The sequence below is a fragment of the Dasypus novemcinctus genome, chromosome 22, assembly GCF_030445035.2.
Source record: "Dasypus novemcinctus isolate mDasNov1 chromosome 22, mDasNov1.1.hap2, whole genome shotgun sequence".
Lineage (NCBI taxonomy): Eukaryota > Metazoa > Chordata > Mammalia > Cingulata > Dasypodidae > Dasypus > Dasypus novemcinctus.
In genome coordinates this window covers 65,673,807-65,689,978 of record NC_080694.1, presented here as the reverse complement: position 1 = coordinate 65,689,978, position 16,172 = coordinate 65,673,807, and positions in this window count along the sequence as shown.

Below are 16,172 nucleotides of genomic sequence, written 5' to 3'. Positions count from 1 at the left end.
ACTCTCTCTTGCCTGAATTCCTTGAATCTCCTCTCTCTTTCCTCAGACTCCTAAGACACTTCTGAATTTGTTGCTGGGGAGAAGGAACATGAAATATTTAAGATATTATTTGTTGGAGGCTGTCATCTCACCCACCCTCTGTGTGACCCAGGAAGGAAGCACGACCCTAGCTGACCCTGCCTGGACCTCACTCCTCCTGGACGGCGTGTGCTCTTTGGTCCTGTTCTTCCTGATCTGTGCCCCAAGAATGTACATCAAGCCTGCCCTGATAAGGGGCTATCAGAGGCCATGACTCAGTTTCCACTCACGATTTGCTTTCTTCAGGGGAGCATCCTAATTTTTGTCTTTGGTGAAACTGGGGATCTGTCCTGAGCTTCTGGACCTATGATCTGCCTTCTTTGAAATTATTCCAAGTTTATGCTCATGTCCCAAAGGGAGTGACTCCAAGTAACAACCCTCCCTTATGAACGGATCAATCATCTGCATGTGATTCTGGAGTGAGAAGAACTCGGGTAATGCCACAGCTATCAATGAAATGCTTTATCAACTATCAGCTCTAGAAATAGAGTTAGGGACATAAACAGGTCCATACCCATTAACGCCCATATATGTGTAATTTCAAAAATACATGTAGAACTCACAAAGTGCTGGTTAACTATGAACACATCCGCACACTCCTAGACAACCGTTTGTCCTAAAGAACAACACAGGAGGGGGACGGGTGAGGTAGATGGGAATCCCCTTTGCTTTCCATGTAACATTTATGTAATCCAAAGGTTCTTTAAAAATAAAGAAAAAAGGAAAAAACAAGAGTAAACCACACAGCACAACTGAAAGCAGCACACACTCACTCGATGTGAACCCACAGTACTTCATAGCAGTCAGCGCTCTTCTCTCTCAACACTAGCCTCACACAGCTGCCCTTGCCCTCCACAGACACCCAAACCTCAACCCAGACCTCCGAGGTCCCACCTCCCTGACACGTGTGCAGGCACTACGCTCACATTTCTTTCATCCGCTCATTCAAGGGGCACGTATTCAGGTTCTATGTGTCCTTCGCTAGGAAGTTAACATAGAACACGCAGGAAAACCCAAAACAAACACCTCCGCGGCCTCCAGGCGGCGCCCGCGGTGCGCACGGTGCTCCCGCGCCTCCCCGCACAGCGCGCACAGCTGCGCCGCGTCCTCCTCGCAGAAGTGGAGCTTCTTGCGTGCTCCGGCGCACGGCCTGCTCCTCGGGGCCGGCGCGGGCAGCAGCCGCAGGCGCTCGAGGCGCCACCACGCCGGGAGCTGCCAGGTGGGCCGGAGGCGCCCGGGGCCGAGGGGCTCCCTGCAGGGCGGGCGGCATTGGGCGCGTCCGGGCCGCCCGCGGGCTCGCAGTAGCGGGTGAGGGCAGCCGCGGCAGGAGTCGTGGGGCAGGTGACCTCCTCGGCCAGGCTGCTCACGGAGAGGGCCGCGGCCATGCGGGCGCCGGGAGGGGACGATTCCAGCCGGGTCCTCGCGCTGGCCCCGCAAGCTCGGCTGCGGGGCGAGGGCCCGGCGGGCTGAGGAGCGGGCCACGCGCTCACATGCTGGGCCCGCGCAGGCAGGGCACACCGCACACAGGGTCGCCTCCGCTCACTGGGCAACTCGCGCACTCACGCACACTCCCACGAGCGCAAACGCACGCCCTCGCGCACTCACGCACACACACTCACACGCCCACACTCGCACGCACACATTTGCACAGTCGCACACCCACGCACTCACGCACTCACACTCGCGCACAGGGGAGGTTGCTACTTGCATCTTTGAGGGCAGCTGCGCCCTCCCCTGCGTTCTGAATGGAGTCAAACACTTGCCAACAGGGAAGACCCAGAGAGAGCAGAGGAGGGTGAGGACGGGAGTGGGGAGGGATTACCGCAACCAAGGGCAGTGTCAGGCCCTCTGCGCCCCCACTCCCGACGGGTCACCGTTTCTTCCCATCCCCCCACAGACACAGAGGAAGGAAGTGCTGGGCTCTCGCCGACCACAGTGGAGGGAAATCGCTCTTCTTTGGGGTGCGGAGGGGACGAGGCCACCCCAGCCTCCTGGCAATGCCACCGCCTGTCTCCAGGGAGATTGGCTTATCAGCCAGCCCAGGGCCACCAGCCTGTGGGCAGGGGGCCTGGGGACACAGATAAGACGCTGCGCCCGGCTGTGCAGGCTCAGATGCCCCCGCAGAGGTGCCCCACCGGCCCCCGCAGCCCCCACACTGTGCCCTGCTGGGGAGGAGGGAGAAGAGCAGAAACGGCCAGCATTTGTCTACACTGATTCTGTACCTCACCCGTAGAAGCACTGCGCACATTTCCTATTAGTTATTTCCCTGCTACTATGCAATATCAGTGCACTTAGCCTCTTCATTTTATAAATGAAGTTTTTTAGCTTGCCCAAGTTTACACACGCGGGAAGGTGGAGGGACCGTAATTGGCAGGGAGGTCTGTGAGTCTCCAGAGCAGGACTGCAGATAAAAATAGGATGCGAGCCTCGTGTGAGATGTAAACTTGTAGTAGTCATGTGTACAATTAAAGAGAAATGGGTCGATTTAATTTTAATGATGGACTTTATTTAACCCAAAATATCCGTAATGTCATTTCAACATGTCATCAATGTAAAATATTAAAGTGACATTTACGTTCTTTTTTATTTGTGCTAAGTCTTTGAATCCGGGATACATCTCAACTTGGACCTGCCAAATTTCCACACTCAAGTATGGGACAGTGAAGCTCCAGAGTCTGCATTTTGGGGGGGGGGGGCGGGAGTCAGGGTGGGAGGGTGAGCTGGTGTACTCAGTACTCTGAGTGAAAAGGGGAAAAGAGGGCGCTGGGCTGGTCCGTGGGAATAGAAGAGACTGGTTCTCTCTGCAGATGCAGGCAGGAGACCAGGAACCTGGCATCTGACCATCCTCCTGGCCTGTCCCAGCCTCACTGCTCTCTGCTCTGTGGCCTGGGAAAGTCACCTGATCTTTCAATTTGTATCACCCTCTCTGTAAAATGATGCTAATGACATTTGGCAATGAGCTGTTGCCAGAATAAGGTGTAATATATGAAAATACTAAGCCCTGGATAAATGTGGCCAGATTTGTTTATTCCTTTTTGACTGAGTTTTCTCTCTTTCTTTTTTGATCCACATGAATGAATTGCATGAAGGTTTCTTGCCTTCTCCCACCTGCAGTGAAGTAAAATTGAACCCCAGGGGGTCACTGGCCCAGGGCAGTGTCGGTATTGGGAGACAAGGAAAGACGGGGGAGATGGGGTGACACAGAAAGCAGGGTGGGGGGCGCGATGCAAAATCCCTCATGCACCAATGCACCCCTGACGGAGACCCCCATGCCCTCATCCCTGGAAGCCCCTCGCCTGCCGCTGCACCTGGACTCGCCCTGGGCGCCCATTCTGAAGTCCACGCTCTGCTGCCCACCCAGACATGAAGGGCGGCCCCTCCCAGCTCTCCCCTCCCTTGCACCCTGGAAGGGATTCTAGGAAGTCCTGCCTCCCTGCGACCTCAGGCTCTTCTCCCTGCCCAGGGGCTGTAAAGGACCTTGGCAAGGAGCAGGCTCTGGGGTGCTGGCCACTTCGAGGTGCCAGGAGTGTGGACCACGCAGGAGGCAGGGGCGCCAGGCGGCTCCCCGCCCTGGCCTTGACGCTCTCTGGCCTCTTCCTCCCCTTGTGCCTCCTTTGAAAGTGACTCAGTTTCAGGGAAAGGAGGTTCCTGTGCACGGGAGGGAGCCAGAGGCTGAGGGGCCTGGGAAGGCACCCCCATGCCCGTGAGGTCACCCCATAGTGGACGGCTGGGAGGGGGCACTTGCCATGCCTGCCTGGGGCCCCTGGAGGAGGGAGTGACGCCCCAAGCATGCACCTGCTGCCGGCCCTGCCTCCTCCTCTCCCGGGTGGGACCAGCACCCAGCAGGCCCTGCCCTGCCTGCTCTGCAAGGACAAGCAGTGGACGCACAGGGCCCTTTGCCCCTGGGCCCTGGATGAGATGGGCTGGGAGGAGCATGGCAAGGAGACCCATGTCTGTCAGAATGACACACACAGGAGTGTGAACTCTGCAGGGAGAGTCCCCTCCAGGCCCCAATGTCACCCCCTCTGTGTGAGGGAAGCAGCTGGGCATCTCCCTACCACATGGGAGGTCCTGGGTTGGGTTCATGTGCCTCCTAAAAAAGAGGAGCAAGACTGCAAACTGATGCGAGGAGATGACAGAGAGAAGACACACAGCAAGGAGATACAAGGGGAGACACAACAAGCAGTAGCGGAGGTGGCTCAAGGGATTGGGCCTCCCCTCCCACACAGGAGGTCCTGAGTTGAATCCCAGTGCATCCTAAAAAGAAGGTGAAAGTGAGACAGAAATAAATAAAATAAATCTTTTTTAAAAAAGAAATCTTTTTAAAAGGGGGGTCTGTGCAGCTGTGCAGGGTAGGAAGCCTGGCTTCCCCTGGCCTGTGTGGGCCACATAGCAAGGTGGGCACATGATGAAGGACCTCAGCTTCTACCCCAGGGACCCCAAGCTTGAGGGACCCCAGGGGACATGGCTGCACCTAGCCATGTGGCAGTTCACTCTTAGGGGTCTTGAGCATCAGCCTCAGAGGACTCTCCACATGGAGCCAGACCCATGGCTGCCCTATGGACCCCCCAGTGCAGTGAAGAATTGGCTTCACTGCCCGCAGAATCCCACCCGAGCAGGAACCCCCTTGCTGCCTGTTGGCAGGTGCACCTGTCCACAAGGATCCTCCTGAGCCATGGAGTGACCGAGACCCTGAACTGGGTCCAGGGAAAGGAGGGGAGAGAAGGGCATCCCTCAGGCACACCCCTTCTTTTTGAGAAAGGGAGGCTCAGAGGAGCCTGGGATGAACCCTGGGGGTCGAGGGCACTGCCCGCTGCCTGCCTCTCAGAGCTGGCTCCTCCTCTGGTCACCAGGTCTTGAAGAGGCTTCCCCAGAAACACCTTGGTGTTTAACTCTGCCTTCCCCACAGCCAGACCCCCCAGCCCTCACCAGACTTGGAGTGCTTTCAGGACACTCCCTCCTGTGTTCTCACCCCTTCTTCCATCAGCCCCTCCTGTGCCTTCCACTATCCCAGAGCGACTTGAGACCCCAAGCCAGACCATTTCCCAGGATCTGGTGATTCCACCAAGGATTTGCTCCAGGATCTCATTTTAGAAACCTCTATTTTGAGTGAAGAACTCTATTTAAAACTTTTTTTTTTTTTTTTTTTGGTGTTAAGCCAGATTTTCTTTGCCTCCTGCAGACCTAGAGCCCCTCCCTGGAGTGAGCGCCATCTTCCCTCTAAACTCTGATCTCCTGGATGTCTCTCTCTGGTGCTCTCTCCTCCCTCTTTCATCTCTCCCTTTTTCACAGCCATGTAGACTCTGGACCAGGTTTCTCTGCCCACTGGCCTTATCCTTACAGACAGTCTCCTGGAAGCACCAAACATTTCATGGGGTGTCAGTTTCCTTGCTTCAGAAAGAAAAACTCAGAGAGTTTTTTTTCTTCTCCTATTTTGAATGTTGATCAATTACATTTCAGTAGTGATAGGTTCGTAACTGAGAGTTGAACACTAACAAATGGTTAGGATCACTGGGTCATTATATATAGATGACGTTGTACTTTGCAATGTATTGTGGAAGAGCCAGAAGTCAACATCTGAAATTACAGAAACTTGCTGAACTGGAGGCCAGATGCCTTGATCTTTGATAATGGTGGTAAAATTATGTAATGTTTATCTTGTGACTATAGAAACCTGGTGACTGGCCCCCATTTGTAAGCCCCCTGACTTGTTTTACAGCTTTAAAGTCTTATGATCACTGGACAGCCTCCTAATGTTTATTAGTGAAGGCACTTGAGCCCCCCAGGACTACCCACCCCAGTTCCTAAGCTAGTTTAGCAGATAGACCTTGATCTAACCAAATTGGTCCTCTGTCAAGGCAGTAGTTACTGTGACTTGTCATGTGATCAGTCTGTACATGCTCAGTAATTACTCATCTCTAACATCGCATCTCATTAACATAAAACTGCCTGTCTTTGGATATTATAAAACTATCCTAATTACTACAGTTAGGAGGGACAGATTTTAGGCCCCTAGGCCCTGTGGTCTCCTTACTTTGCACTTGGCAGTAAACTCTTTTTGTCTTTGGCAACCTGCTGCACAGGAATTTCTTATGGGAACACATTGGGCAGAAAACTTTCCACTTTTGCTCCACAACAGTTTCTTAGGAAAACTGGACTATTAAAGAAAGGAGCAGTTTTGCACACCCCCAGCTAATTTCCAGCTGTATAGAATATGAAAAGGTAAAAGAACACAGGTTTGTATGACCTAACTGTAAGGTCTCTTGTTCTAGATTTGAAGATTGAGTGTTCAAGTTTATCTCCACTTACTGCCTTCATTCTATGTCCTTCCTAATGCAGGTTCAGAAGCTCTAGTGGCTTCTGGATTTCACTGCCAGCAGCTGAGGATCTTATGTGCTCAAGGTTGCTTTTTCTTTGAGAGACCCTCACTGGGTGAAAATAAATCAAAGAACCATTCAGTAACTACACTGGGCTGACTCTGGTGAGACTGAGAGCAACCAGCAGTATCTCTTTCTGCCTTTGTAGCCTCCCTCCACCCTGCAAAAAGGGTCACTAAATTTACCTTTTTATCAAGTACAAATTCTGCTTCCCTTCATAATTCTGCTGCTAAAACAGTAGCAGAGGTAGTGCCATCCCCAGTGTTGAGCCTTGACTCATCAACTAAGACCTCAGCAGCTGGGTTGTGAGCACCCGTGTTATTTTGTTTGTTGTTTTTTGTTTAGGACAGCTGCACCATCATTGTTTACCATAGGAGAGGCAATGTGTCTGCTGCTTTAAAAAAATTGTCCTTGGTCCCCAGGGTCTCTTTCCTAAGTCTCCGATGACAATAGCACCAATAAAATAAGACAGACTGAGCTGTCTCTGCTCTCCCTTCACAAGCTCCTGCCTGGCAGTTGTCAACAGGTGCCAGGAAAAGGGACATGGGAGGATTGGCAGGCAGGCAAGGGGACACTTGAAATTCCTTTGGCCTGAGGCAGGGCCAAGGAGTGTAAGACAAGGTTTCCAGGAGTTCTGCATGCCACTAATTCCCACCGCTGGTGCCTGAGTTCCAGGAGGCTTCTCTGCATTTTTAAAGGCACCTGACATCAGGCCTGACAGAGGAGGGGACAGTTAGTGATGGTGCCCAGGTTGGATTGATGAGGAAGGAACATGAGGTGCAGGTGGACCATCTGGGGTGTGTGCTGACTCCCATGTTGAGTAACTGGTAGAGGACACCTTCTTGAATATCACGGAATCTCCTTTTCCATATCTAAATCGAGGCAACAATTTTGGGTGAAAGAGTGACTACTGTAATGATGAAATGAAATCCTGCTGGTGAATGCCCTCTGCAGACTCTGGAGCATAACGTAAAAGTTACGTACCTACGCACCATACGACAAAGGAGGAAAAATGGCCTCATCTCAGCTGAAAGCTCAGAGAGAAATAGCACTTCTCTGGGTTTTCTAAGGAAACTTCCGACCTGAAAAGTCAAGGCTCCAAATCCTGGAGTCCAAGGTAAGTCAGGGGAAAGTTCATTTCTCAGTTTTCCCCAAACACAAATAACAAGCTCTTATTCCCCCAATCCCAATGGACCCTTTCCAAACTACCCTCCTCATTCTCCAGGGACGTCCTCCTCCTAAACTACTAAACAGTCCATATGTCCTGATCAGACTCTGTACAATTTCAGATTCTGGTATCACAGTGTTAGCCGAAATCTACAGGACACCTGTAAGAATATTTTATCATATGGTTTAAAAAATCTGCTTTTATTTTCATCCCCATTTCATGAAAACAAATTATGAATTTGCCAGGTGCCTGAAAATCCAAAAATCAGAGAAGCCAGCCTCCCTCTTCATCTACAGACCCAACAGCTGGCAGCTTTCCATAATGGATGTCTGGTTTTTCTTCCACTCCAAATCTCTGTCACCTTCTACCAGTGCTCACAGGCCGTCCCTAAAGCCAATTTGGAAAGTGCACACGTGACTTGTGAGGGGCCCACCTCCCCTGACTGCGCTTTTACTGCATGGAGGAGCAGGTGCTCCACGCGCCATCGCTGCGTGGCGACCCCGCTGTCCACAGCCACAGCCCCCTTCAGACTCCTCTAAGCCTAGAGGAAGGAGAACGGAGTGTACAGGAGTCCACTGTAAATGTCAGGAAGAGTTTCTTCAGGAGAAATTTGGGTTTCGACAGACTTCTGACAGATATAAATATGAGGTTCCAGCAATCTGAGCTGCTTGGCATTTCAAAACATCTAAGAGGACAGCCCTTCCCGAGGCGCTCAAGCGCAGACCTGCGGAAGGATCGCGCCTCTACTCTCAGCGCAACTCCCCCCACTACGTCCAACTGGGGAAATCGGGAAACACTCTCAGCTCCCTCCAAAGCCCCCAAGGCCAGCAGCTCCTAAACCGGAAACAGAAACTCACCCTCTCCGCTCCCCCCGAAGTGCCCTGCAATGTGTCTAGCCGCCAGGGGAACAACGAGGCGCTCTTGGAGTCAAGACTGTCTTGGGCAAAACGAGCTGGATCCTTTTCTGGGGCAATCCTCCTTCCCTTAGGAGGAAGAGCCTGGACACGCGCCCGTTCAAACCCTAAACTTCCTGAGGACACTGTCGAGCCCTCCTCCTCGCTCACTTCTCCTCTTCTGTCCTCTCCACCCGCCTCTGTCCTCCTCTGTCAGCGGGCGCTTCTTCCTTCACCTCCCTCCTTCCTTGAGTGAAGTTCAGCGCACTCCAGGTCCAGCTTCCCCTCGTTTGACTCTCTGTATTGAGATTCTCCTGTAGCCATATTTTTATTTACCGTGTCACTTTCTGATTTCTTTCCGCCCCTGTACCCGGCGCAGCATTTCCCCGGCACAGGCTGAGCCAGGATCGAGCGGAGGCGAGCTGCGCAGCTGGGGAATGGAAAGGAGATGAATGCTGGGACTTGGCGGGGCGCTGAGAGAATCTGCGAGGATCTAAAGAGTTTTGGAAAAAAATCATCCAAAACCGTGAATCCGATTTCATGGTCACACCAGATTTTGGGTAAAGGCAGAAAGCCATGTCTTCCAGGTACCAACGGACTTCCAAGATGAACTGATTAAATTACAGTTAAGATCACCTCATTAGTTTCTTTTGGTAAGTTGAGGAATAAAATATATTTTGGAGGGTCAGGAACCGGAGGGTTTGGTGACATATTTCCTTGGGTGTTAGTTGAATTCGGACTTCTGTGACCAGGCTTTTCTTTGTAGGTGTTGCAGTCTGTTCCACAGTTTTGGTTTTTTCTTTTTCCTTTTCCTTGTTAGTAAATGAGCCATGCATTTGAGATATTATGTAGAATCTGTTTTTGCATTCTGCACTGGCATTAGTTTGCCATAAAAATGGAAATCCTTGTAAGTGTTTGAAGACATCTGTGGAAGAGACCAGCTCCTTAAATATACCCAAAGCTGCCCTCATCTTCACGGTCTTTAAAACTAGTGTCTACCACACGGTCGAGCTTGGGAAACAGGGCCCACAGGGTTCTCAACAATTTCTTTTTAATTTTGTCATTCCTATTGTTGATATGAACTGTGTGGTTAGGTCTGATATCCATGATTTTCTTGGTTTAAATTGTCCAAATAACCTGAGGCCTTCCCCATCTCTGCTGTGGGCTGAAAGCCAGAAAGGGGTGGCATCCTCTTTTGTGAAATGCTTGTTTGCTCTTTGCTCTTTCTTATTGAATTTTTAACCTTTTTTTCACAGTTTTCTGTAGGGATTCTTCACCTATTGCAGATAAGGATCCTTTGTCAAATATAAGTATTGAAACATTTTGTCCCAGACTGTGACTCATCTTGTTTTGTAAGTGTGCGGCTCAAAATATTTTATAAGGAGAGGGAAGAAAAAAAGGGCAAGAGGAAAAGGTTGATGACACAAGAAAAGCTGCATCTGGAGATCCTTCCAGGTGCTTGTGGACAATGACCCACGTACTGTGCTGGGAGCAAACCTTGGAGCAGGCTAATGGGATGGAATATTTTAGGAGCAGAGGGGTTATTGTCTGGTCTATGATCTCTCTACAGGGCAGCATGTCAAGAGGACATGGTTCACAGGTTTAAGAACTTGTGGGTGAATGACAGAGGACTTTCTCTCTGGTCAAATATGATGTCTTCGATGCACCTTCTCAGAAATATGGCTGATATTTCCAGGAGGGACTTCATGACATTTCCATCTTGAGAGAAGTGTGGCTCAGTGGTTGTGTGACTTTTCTTGTTGACAGGGTGCAAAACCACACACGTTCATCTGCTTTTCACAATCCCCAACAATTCTCTACTTCTCCCTTTTGTATGCTCATGTGGAGGTAAACTCATTCCCTGATGTTTTTCTGTTTCTACTCCATGGGTCTCTGTTCCCCCCAGTGTGGCCATATCAGACAAGAAAGAGTAGGAATTAGAGAAAAAAGTGTTGACTAGCTCAGGATTTCTTCAGTCAGAGGAGGAGAGAGATAGGGGGTTGGGGAAGAGGCTCTATAATTCATTTTATTCGCTAGTTTTCTGAGCAGTGTTTGGGTCATGCAATTGCTGGAGGTGACCAATTGGAAAACCTTCTTCCTGCTTTGCTTCTTCCACTCCTTCTCCTCCCTGATTGTCTGACAACTCATTTATTGTCTGGAAAATTGTATCCTATTTTCACACTTGGATTGCACTGGAGGCCATATGGTTTGGGGTGAGTTTGTTGGTGATGTTAGACAAAATACAATCAAATATGAAGGAACCAAAGAACATTGCTAAGGAAAACCTTAAATAATGCTTTGGAAGATCATCAGAAGAACCTATGAATTTTGCTGAAAAAGTTCAGTTGTAAGCATCTAGACTAAAGCCCTGAAGGTCCTTCCTTTGATCCTGGGCTTCAGCAGCATTATCTCCTTATCCCTATCTTTACAGTTGCATTCCAATCCCAAAAAGTATGTATTCAAATATAGATTTTACCTCTTTTACAATCCATGCAAGGGGTGTGTGTGTGTGTGTGTGTGTGTGGGGTGTGCACATAAATCACATTCTCTTTGATTGTTTATTCCACTGAGGTCTTCCCTAGGTGTTAACTGACAGAGTGCTTATTTTATTCAAAATTTCAAAACCTAAGAAATGTGGGGTAAGAAATTCCAGTACACTACTGCAGTTGCACGTGTTCATATCTGCTTTCATGAAATGGATGTCTGATGGAGTGTTTTTAATCACAGGAAATGTGGAAAGACCTGTGTTAAAAGAACTAGTTTATTGTCCAAGGCATTTCATCACTGTGGAAATTGGCAACTGTCCACACATCCAGTAGTTGATCTGTTTATGAACTGTAGCCACTTCAGTTGCCCACTTCAAGTATTCATTTCCTTCTGCTTGTTATCATGTTGCTTCTATTTTTTTGGTAGAAATGCCTTGGATAATAATCCTTTTTAACCGAACAGAATAGGGGTTGTGGATCTGCTTTACTAATTTTCCTCTTGACATTAACATGCATAGGGAAGCAGACTTGGCCCAGTGGTTAGGGTGTCTGTCTACCACATGGGAGGTCTGCGGTTCAAACCCCAGGCCTCCTTGACCCATGTGCAGCTGGCCTATGTGCTGTGCTGATGCACACAAGGAGTGCCCTGCCATGCAGGGGTATCCCTGCGTAGGGGAGCCCCACACGCAAGGAGTGTGCCACATAAGGAGAGCTGCCCAGTGTGAAAGAAAGAGCAGCCTGCCCAGGAATGGCACCACACACATGGAGAGCTGACATAACAAGATGATACAAGAAAAAGAAACATAGATTCCCGTGCCGCTGACAACAACAGAAGCGGACAAACAACATACAGCAAATACACACAGAGAACAGACAACTGGGACTGGGGAGGGGAGGGGAGAGAAATAAATATATAAATCTTTTTTAAAAAATTAAAAGACATTAGCATGCAAAGGTATTAGTATAAGTATTTTCTATTGTTGTAGTGGATTCTGCCTCTAGGTATGCCTGACCCTCAGTTACAGTTCCATGATATTCTCAGAAGAGGGGCATGTGGATTGTAAGAGTAGGTTTCTGAGGGATGCAGTGAGAGGCCATAAACCAGAGAAGCCTTAAATTTCCAGTTCTTTATGCTTTAGGAGTCAGGAAATCACAGAAATAAGCATTTCTGTATGAACGATTTCCTCAACCATTTACAAAAGGACCTAGAATACTGAACATGAAAACAAGTAGAGAAAGGACATAGAAGTCATCAAGACACTGATCTGAATACTCCTCTTTTCCCCCCTTTAATCAACTCCTTTCTTGAAAATTTTCTATGGGGAAAATAGGTCATTTTAGTTGTTGTTACAGGGTAAACAATTCTTTCTTCTTTTAAAATAGCAGCTTCACTTTCAGAGTGTCTAATTTTCAGTGACAATTCCTGAACACTGTGTCAGGAGAAAATATCCTACAAGACTCCCACATCAGAACTATATTAAATTGTAAAAGGAGAATTGATATAAAGGGTGAATCAACATCAGAGTAGGGACATTGCCTGTAGAGGAACTAGGAATCACACACTTTATCCATTAGACCACTTAGACCTTCTCAACTTGGAAGCTTTGCCTTTTCTTTGAGTTGACAAACAGTATTGATGTGGGCCTTGGGTGGAAGGTTCTTTGTCTCTTCAGAGATAACCTTAGCCTAAGCTGTCTGTCCTGACTTGTGGGTGTGGGTTGATGAAAGACTGCAGTCCCGCCCTTGGTGACCATGGCAATGACTTCAATCCCAGGAAACAGTTTATCAATGCAAACTCTATAAACTTTAAATATTCAGGGGAAATGCAAACCAAATGTGTTAAAGCTTATCTAGAATGTATGAAGTCCATGCTAAAAGCCTACCTAGGATGTGGAAGATATATGCTAATTCAAACCTATTGAGAACTGAAACATAGACCATTTGGCCTTTCCTCTCTGTATAAAAGGGACTCAAAAATCTTGTTTGGGGCTCGCGTTTGAGACAGAAAGCTCCTGAGTCTGGTCAGCCGTCAATAAACAATTTTTCCTTCTCAAAATCATTCCTGAGTCCTGGCCTTTCTGTACACAAATAATTAAACCTCTCTCAAATTCTACAATGTTTTTGGGGCTCTCCTGGGATTGCAAATGAAGGCCAGAGATGGTAGCATTTTGCTGCCCCTTCCAAGTCCCTGAGAATTTGGGAGGACTCGGGCGAACCACAAATCTCAGCACCCCTGGATTAAATTTAATCCAGAAAAGATGTGGGCTCCACCAGAATCTTTCCAACAAAAATCAAGGGCAATGGAAGGTTTGAGGAGAAAGATTCTTGGAACGAAAAAGAATTCCAAACATGGAAGAAGGTAAGACTCCCCAGGTGTGCACAGTCTGGAGAACCATAGCTTTAATTGCTAGGGAGGAAGGCTGATCACCTCCTGAGAGAACCCTAGTAGCCCCAGAAAATTGGGGGGAAGTCGTTCTCTCTAGGTCTGGAAAAAGGAGGAAAACCGTGAAAAAGCCTGGTGTTTTGGGTTTGTCTAATTGCATGTTAGAATCTGGTACTGGTCTTACATCCACTGAAGGAGTGGAGGCTTGATTTTAATAGGAAGAGCTGTTTATAAGTTCGAGTCCTAATGTCCTGGAGAAAAAACTGGGAAAAAGCCTGGTGTTTTAGGTTTGTCTAACTGCGTGTTAGAATCTGGTACTGGTCTTATATCCACTGAAGGAGTGGAGGCTTGATTATAATAGGAAGGAATGTTTATAGGTTCAAGTCCTAATTGGTCTGGATTAAAAAAAAAAAACTTGGTTACAGGAAAATAGATCGGCTTTTCTAGTGAAGTTTGGTCTGAGTGCAAAGTTAAACAGTGAAAAAAGTCAGCTGGAATCTTTTGCTATGGTGCTGAATTGTGAATGAATTGTCTTTATACCAGATGTTAATGTTAGGTGTTCTCTCTAAGGTTTGTGATGGCTGCAGGGGCAGCCATGCTGGAAAAATATATATATGTATAGAACTTGTGGGTCAGATTAGTGACCTTTTTGCTTCTGTCTTTGTCAGCTCAATGCTGGTGTTGGAGTTGTGTGGTTATGTAAAGTGGTGGAATTTAATTGAGCTGAAACCCTCCCTTGCCATTGGCAAGAGGGTGAATTGATTATGGGGCAAAACTGAGGAGTCTAGATGTTTGCGGAATCTGGATGTTTGTGCATGCTCTGCTGCCTCATCTCTGGTCTACCCCTTCACTGGGGCTTGGAGGCCATCTGTGTCTGTGCCATGCACCCGGGTTTGTTAGGGCTGCCCCAGTCAGGGTAGCTGGGTTCCCAGGAGGGGTGCCAAATTTGAGTAAATTCTGTTTGCCCATTTTAGCAGAAAGCTGGAAAGGGGGGAGCAGCTTGCCCCTTTCCAGTGAGTCCACACCTTCTATTCATAAGCCGCATTCCTATTTCATTGTTGTGCACCTGACTGCCTGGAAGGGGGGAGGTGAAGGGGATGAAAAGCAGAATCAAAATAAATGCAGTAAAGTTTCTTCCTTAGGGTGTCAATGTGGAAATACATTTGCATTCTGCCCAGGTTCTTTACTTTTCTGGAATCTCTCTCTCTGTAAGAATGAAGAAATACTTTGAAATGTTTTAGAACTGTAAAGTTGTCTGAAGAAAGGAGGCTATCACTTGAAACAATAGACCTCTAATCACTCGATAGCCTTTTCAGTGGTCTGGCTGGGAACTTCAGGGTTGTGAGACTACCGAAGATAAAAAAAAAGGAATGAAATGCCACTTTGAAATCTATGTTTGGCTTTTGTCAGTTGCTAGTGCCTAAAAATTCATGGTAAAAAGGTAAAAATGTTTAAAATGAATCTTTAAATGTCAATACTCTCTTGCTGGTGAATTAAATGCATAACTTGCAGATGAGAATTTGTTCCATTACTAAGAAAAGGCAGGACTTCAAAGAATTGTTACTAATAAAATTCTTGTAACTTAATAAAGGTATCCAATTCAAGCCTTAAGGTTAAAAAATTAATAAAAACTGTAACTAAGAGTTAAGATCATTTATAAATGCATTTATATTATAAAACAGCAGAAAAATAATAACTGAAATTATAACTGAGTGAATTTAGCCTGAAACTATTATTGTAAGTGTAAATTCTAAACTAACCTTACCTTCATTTATGGTGACTTCAAGTCTAACCTCACCCCTTGCATTTGCCTATGGTTATTTCATAATAGCTTCTGCCCCTACAGTCCAGAGAAGAGCTGGGACACCCTTTCTCCTGATCTGGTATTGGTAACTCTGCCTTCTCTCATGAATCCAAGTGTAAACTAAATTGCTGCCTGGTGGAATTCTTAGCCCTAAGGGTTAAATGACCACTGGAGTTTTATTATCTCCAAGGACTGGGGGAAATAAAGGAAGTCTCCTGCTTTAACTGTCAGTGTTCCTGAGAGTGGCAATTCATGAGAGAAACCAGTCTGTCTCCCTGAGGCTTCAAATAGCCTCAGTAAATATACATAGAATTAATCTTGTTGCTTATCCAAAATTCTGCTAAATTCAAGGTAAAATATAAAGTTCTGAAACAAAAGAGAATTGTGTAAAAACATTGGGAACATTTTGGTTGCAAGCCATTAGTTAAGAAACAAAATTCTTGTGTAAAACTGTATAGTCATATGTAAAACTGCAAAGTCATAGTGCAAATTAAGAAAAGTTTCAGGAGTCTTTGAAATGTTTTGCAGTCACACTTATTTTGTAAAAAATAGAAGTTTTAAGTAACTAAAGTCATGTTTTTGTGTCAGGCTATTCATGTCTGCCTATTTGCTCAAATTGTTGAGGTTAAATATGCAGTTATATAAGTAATGTATATTTCTGGAACCCAAATTAAGTTAAACAGTATATAAAATAATGCAAATTATAAGTAACATCAATGAATTGTGTTTCTGTGTCTAACTCTATTTGTGTCTGCCCATTTGCTCAGTGTATGTCTTCATACATCAGGATAATACCAAATTAACAAGTAAAATTTCCTAAAAGAGCTCTATTCAAATTGTTAAAAATTAAATATACAGTTATATATGTGAATAATTATTCTTGGAGCCCAAATTAGACTAAGCAGGATGGAAAAGTCATAAAAATCTGATTATAGAAACTATTAGGAAAGGCCCTCCTCTTTGCAAGAGCTTTGAAAGCAAGA